This window comes from Dreissena polymorpha, chromosome 6 (genome assembly GCF_020536995.1).
Source record: "Dreissena polymorpha isolate Duluth1 chromosome 6, UMN_Dpol_1.0, whole genome shotgun sequence".
Taxonomy (NCBI): Eukaryota; Metazoa; Mollusca; class Bivalvia; order Myida; family Dreissenidae; genus Dreissena; species Dreissena polymorpha.
In genome coordinates, this window is record NC_068360.1 from 57,193,392 (window position 1) to 57,200,086 (window position 6,695).

The following is a 6,695-nucleotide window of genomic DNA, read 5'->3' on the forward strand; positions in this document are numbered from 1 at the left end:
CCATGTTGAATCAGCTATCAGTCTGGTGTACTCAAAATAGAATGACAGTAAACTGTTATAAGTCAAATATTATTCATTTTCGTACTAATGGGACACCTATGTCAGATCATGTTTTTAAACTTGGAACAGATGTATTAGAATATGCATATACATGTAGCTATAAGTACTTGGGTGTTGTGTTTAATTAATTTCTCGAATAGAGATTGACTTGAGATAGCTAAAACTGTTGCTATGTCAGCATCCAGTGCTCTTGGTCTGATTACTTTAAAGAGAAGAGCATTTGGTGGTTTCCATTACTCGACTTTAACAAAAGCTGTATGATAGTATGGTATGGCCAACCATTAGCTACAGCGCTCCCTTGTGGGGGGACAGGTCTTTGTCGTGTATAAATGCAGTCCACAACTGGTCTATGCGGTACTATCTTTGGGTAGGGAAATATACTCCAAATGCAGCTTTGATTGGGGAGATGGGTTGAAAACCGCTTAAAGTTAGGCTCTGGGGTACAGTTTTCAGGCAGTATTTTATAGTAATGAATATGCCAAATACAGAAGAGAATAAAGTGGTATTTTTTTGTGGTCAAAACATGCTAATGTTAGAAATTGTTATTTAAGATTGAAAAAGTGTCTTCAAAATATTAATTGTATTGCATTGTTGAATCATGCTAGTGGTCACTCTAAACTTGTAATTAACTACATTGAAGATAAATTGTTTGATGTTGAAAAGTTGAAATGGAAAGCATTGTTAGATAGAAATACCTCTATTAGAGGAAGTGGTGGTAACAAGGTATGAACTTGCAGAATGTTTAAGTCTGAGTAGTGTACAGAGAATTATTTGAAAACTAATAAACCTTTTAATTACCGATCGGCTTTTACAAACTTCAGATGCGGTATTGCATCGTTATGAGTTGAGACTGGAAGATGTGAGAATTTAGCACTAGAAAATAGATGTTGATTTTATTTCCAGAATGTTGTAGAAGATGAAAAGCACGCACTATATCATTGCCCATTGCACAATGAGTGTAGAACAGAACTTATTTATGAAATAAATAATATACCAAGTGTCAGTTATGAAAATTTTTCAGATGATGAAAAATTACTTGCGACTTTTAAAAATGATAATAACGCATATGTTGCTGCCAAAACCTGCTTTAAGATTGTATATGTTGTGTAAAACAAAAAACAAAACAAGAACACACGGAAATCAAGGGTCTACTGTTTCGGGTGATAAAACTATGAGTGGCTTTTTGCGCGCATTTATCCCTCTTATATTTAAATATCCCCTAACAATCTGTAAGCTTGTCATCTTTTAAATATGAATAACCGTATTAACGTACGAGCAATTTAAACGTTGATGAATAACACTACTTTTTTCAGAAGAAACGGTGACTGACCATTAACGCAAACATAGTTTTATACAAACGCGTATAATGTTCGTAAATTAGAAAAACCATTTATGTAAAATCATTATGCACTCTGTAAGGTATTTTCCCACTTTTATGTGCAGATGTGTATATGTTCATACGACACATAGCAAAACACATTTCTGCCTTTTGCGAATATTAAGCAACTTCATATATTGGATATATTTGCGAGCAAAACATGAATACCAAGATATAAATATAAAGTAATTATGTTTAGTGCGGCATAAAATTTACGTATCATTAACAGTTTGCGATAAAATTCATACCTTTTTAATCATGAACCATTCCAGATTTATGTTTATTATTTATTTCATAACACACGTACTTTCCCTATATTTGCTATTTAAGGATCATGTAAAGTCCCAAAATAAACCCACATCGTATTTCAAAATGAACATGTCAATGCCATGAATCGCTATTTATAGATTTTGGAAAAATACTAGCTTTCCACGCGCATAGTATGCGATCAATAAGAGTTATGATCTTATAAAATAAAATTAATGAAAATATATCATTTTCATAATATCTCCATAACAATGACACTTACTTGAAACGCGCTATTTGAAAAGAATTTTGATATAATTGACTCTCCTCCCGATTTAATTTCATCGGTCGTCCATCTTGGTCAGAAATGTGTATTGATTCGTATTTGCGAATTTGTTAAATATTGCTTATATTAAATATTCACTTTATAACATAACTTGAAATTACCTCATAAACAAATTATACAAATTTTAGAACAAACGGATCGTGAGTAATTTATAAATGATCGATTTTGAAACGAAATATTTTTCGAATATACTTCCGGCAAATAATGGCTACCTGAACAAGTAAACATGACAAGACAATAACAAATGCATTTTTTGATCGATGACAAGATTTTTATAGAAATGTAAGTGATCAGTTGGTTTAATATGTACATGTGCCCAACATTTGTATAATTCATTTTTCCGATCCCACAAATATTATGCCTAGATCGTTAATTGAAATATTGTTATGTCGACTTCCTTGAAACCGGATGTTTCATGCCCCACATGTTTAACTAACGTGTATGGAGTTCGAGATGTGACATAAACATGTTGTAATTTGTTTTAAGGTAGCCAATTAGTCGTCGTTTCGAGTCCTATACATTTCAAATGAACAATCAAAGTGTTTGCCTTTTGGTAATAAAGTTTATTTTTTTGTAATTGTGTCATTTTGTGACTATAATGAGTACTGTATTGCGAGTAAATAAGTAATTTTGAAAATGAAGGTTCATTGGTAAGCCCACCATACTTAAAGTTGTTCCCAATTATTGTGTTACCTTTTGACATTTGTTTATGTTTTTCTTTTGCATATTTTAGGATTGTTGGTGTGTGTTGTGTGGACTTTTCATTTGTACTACCTAACATTAAGTGTATACAATATTTTGACCAAAGGAATTTGTTCAATTTAACTCCGTTTGTTATTTTGAGAATTTCATGCATGCGCTGTATATTTCTTCAAAAGCAACATTTTGCATCATATTTTTTTTAATTAGCATTTTCTTATATGTTCTACAAGTGTTTACGAGGCTATTGACATATAAATTGAATTTATTGCCATAATATTTATTGAAGTATTCCTATGTGAAGAATACGCCTTTTTACACTTTACATGAACCTTAAATCAACACACATTTAGGTCAGACAAGTCACTCGCTGTGAACTACAGTACATTAATCGATAGTCACAGTTATGTATTTTGTAAAAAAAGATGCCCGGCGGGGAATGATATGTGGGTTAAACTCGTACACCGAAACATTCCTTTGCTTATTAAATAATGGTTTATAGTGCTAGCCGCTAGCTAGTTGTTTTATTACTGAAATATCTAAATTGCGTATAAAACTAAAAGTTAGTCGACCGTTGCTATAGAAATTCATCTCATGAATGTATGTTAGATCAACTTTATGATATATTTAGGATACGGTTTAATAACACGCAAACATTATTTTTTGTGAACTAATGTCGATCTCTGTAACACGATTTCCACATATATCTATACACATACGAATTACATCATCAAAGCGATACTATTTTCGTTCCGAAACCGATGTACTGTCTGAGAAGCACGTGCAATTAAAGGTATGTGCTGACTATTTCTTAACAAAACAACACACATACACAAGATAACATCCATTTAGTAAGACAAGTTTCTAATTAGAGTCTGCAACAATACATTACAACACGCTGCATGTATTTATTATTGTAATGTGTTTTTTTTTTATAAATATAAGCTATTAAAACGTCAATCATACAGAAATGACAAGTCGCTAATTTACCAATTAGAAGCAAAACGTCAAATATCGTTACGTTTTTTGGCAAAGAAATTTTATGCGCGTTCTATTCTGCCCGCAACACGCCTGGGCAAAACAATATTTAGCCGTGCTCTGTGAAAAGGGGTTTTAATGCATGTGCGTAAAGTGTCGTTCCAGATTAGCCTGTGCAGTCCGCACAGGCTAATCAGGGACGACACTTTCCGCCTCAACTAGATTTTGCTAAGAAGAGACTTTCTTTCAACGAAAAATATACAAGCGAAAAATGTCGTCCGTGATTAGCCTGTGCGAACTGCACAGGCTAATCTGGGATGACACTTTACGCATATACATTAAACCCCCTTTTCACAGAGCGAGGCTCAATATTGTTTTGTCGTATATAAAAGTCATGCCTTTAAGTACATAATGTGATGCGAACATAAATAAACCACAAAGAATCACAATTAAATAAGGCACACAACAAAACACTACTATGATTTGTTACTTTTACAAACCGTGCGGAGAATCAGAACTTAGCAAGGCAAGTTAAACTATAAAAACTATAAATATAAACTTCACAGTTATAAAGTTAAACTCTATTATCCACCATAAGATGTATAAAATATTTAATCTGTGTAAGAATTTATTTTACAATAAATATTAAATACAAATACAGATATTTTAACATATCTTAAAATCTGTCAAATAAATTGCAACTCTACAATATAACTTGTGAGTGTACAATACTCTTGCACAATGAAGTTATAAATTAACATAATTTATTATTTATGTTACAAAGTGGTATAATTATTATTGTATTTATATAAGATTAATTAAACTAATTAATTAAACAAAGTGAATTAATACATCGCTGGAAATATTGTTAAATTAAGTGATGAATGGATACCAAATTAAATGAAAGAAAATGTCGACTTAAATCGTATTTAATTGCCAACATATTTTTTTTGTATTAATAAAATCCATCGGGACCGAACATTTAACAGAAGTCATGGAAGTTTAAGAATGGTAAAACGTTAATGTTGTTAAAATTTGACATGTTGAGATATTTTTGCACGAACGTAATACCGAATCGAACTTGGCCTAGATATCATCCAGATAAACAGTCTGAACAAGTTTGATCAAGATCAGTTGAGAACAGACGTTGACGAATCACGACTGAAGACAGATTGAGACTTATTCCACACAAACTCTGACTACAATATCACACAATATTTGCATTTATTTAAATTTTAGAATGATGATGGGTCGCCTAGAGGTATCGATTCAAACGTGTTGGTAAACTTAAAAAAGGGAAAACGATTGTATGTAAGTCAACATATATTAAACTCTACGGAAAGTAGCATGAATAACGAACTAACACAACGCTAGTACGACGTGGAATGGCAAATATCGACTTGTTAGGTGATAATTAATAGTGATGGTTTAAATTAGAAAGACACTAAACAACAACAACACCAGATGTATAGACTTACTCTTTGAGTACCCGCTTAAACAGTCGTATGCTGCACATCGATCGTACCCATCCGCTTTGTATTTAACTCCATTTCGGAATGATACACATGTTTGAACCCATCCGCATCACATTGTGATCGCGTAATCTGAATAATTTATGTTGCTTTGCAACAGGTAGTTTTTTAATTCAACGCATTCGCTTATCGATCGCTCTGCCATTTGAATATGCGAAATCAATATAGACTATTCGTACGATGAATAGGCGCATTCGGCATAAGAGATTGGATATACTATTGTATGATTTAGAAAAAAAAATGTTTTCCGTTTTAATCACAAACTATTTAATTGTGTTTGATTTAATATATTTGCTATACTGTATTGATAGACGTAACGTATAACGACGATTTTAACACCGCCTTTAAGTTTTAATTTCGTGTTCGAATACGTTTCCCCGTGAATACACGAACGGTTGCAGTATAATTTAGTAAACATCTCTATATATATATATATATATATATAATAAAAGTAAAAATTATTACATTTTACTTATATAACTATATAACTATATAACTATATATATATATATATATATATATATATATATATATATATATATATATATATATATATATATATATATATATATATATATATATATATATATATATTACCAAAAAACTTAACGGTAAAGTACAAACAAGATGTACTATTTGTTATGAATATAACACGGCTTTTTAGCCTGTTCCACTCTATATGTAAAGCTGTTTATGTCAATTACAAAAAATGAAAACTAGTGATAAACGTTACATTTATTGTCGCTATCAAATACGTTTCTTGCTTAATAAGGCGTGACCGTTGTTTTCTCCAGTTTCTTAAATACGTGACCTGTTTCGTTATATAAGTGGTTTGATGGGCGTCGGGAATTTTGATGTATGGTATGAAACTTTTATACATAGGAAAGAGCTGTTTGTCATTTGGAAGTAAGGTTCCTAAGTGTGCTTTAAATGAATTTAGTTCCAAAAAGGGGAATTAAACCATTTGTTTGGCAATAAATTATTTATCAGAGATGAAACGGCGTCGGGATAATTAAATTATCGCGATTTTAGTTATATTTCATTGTACACGTGCGTAATACATTGTATTATAAGAGAAAATGATATTTGTACATCCAATATCTCGTACGTAACGTAAGTAGACAACGGATTTGTGGACGACTTTCCTTCAATACATTTTTTATCGCGACGTTTTAGATCTTGAAACAAACAAAAACCAGGGATCCACAGATTCCGCAGAGCCGAAATTCATTTTAAAGAAACGTACATATATAATGGGATACCGGGTGAAAATATTAGCTTCACAAAAGCACGAAAATGACACCATCTTGGGAGTAAGTTCCAACTAACCTCACCTAAACCCAGTAAGCTCCAGGCTGCGTATGACCCCTGATTCTTTTCTGATAAGAAAATAAATAATTATAATTGTGTAATTCGGGCGTACTGGCGGGAAATTGTCGCAGCATTGAATTGCAGT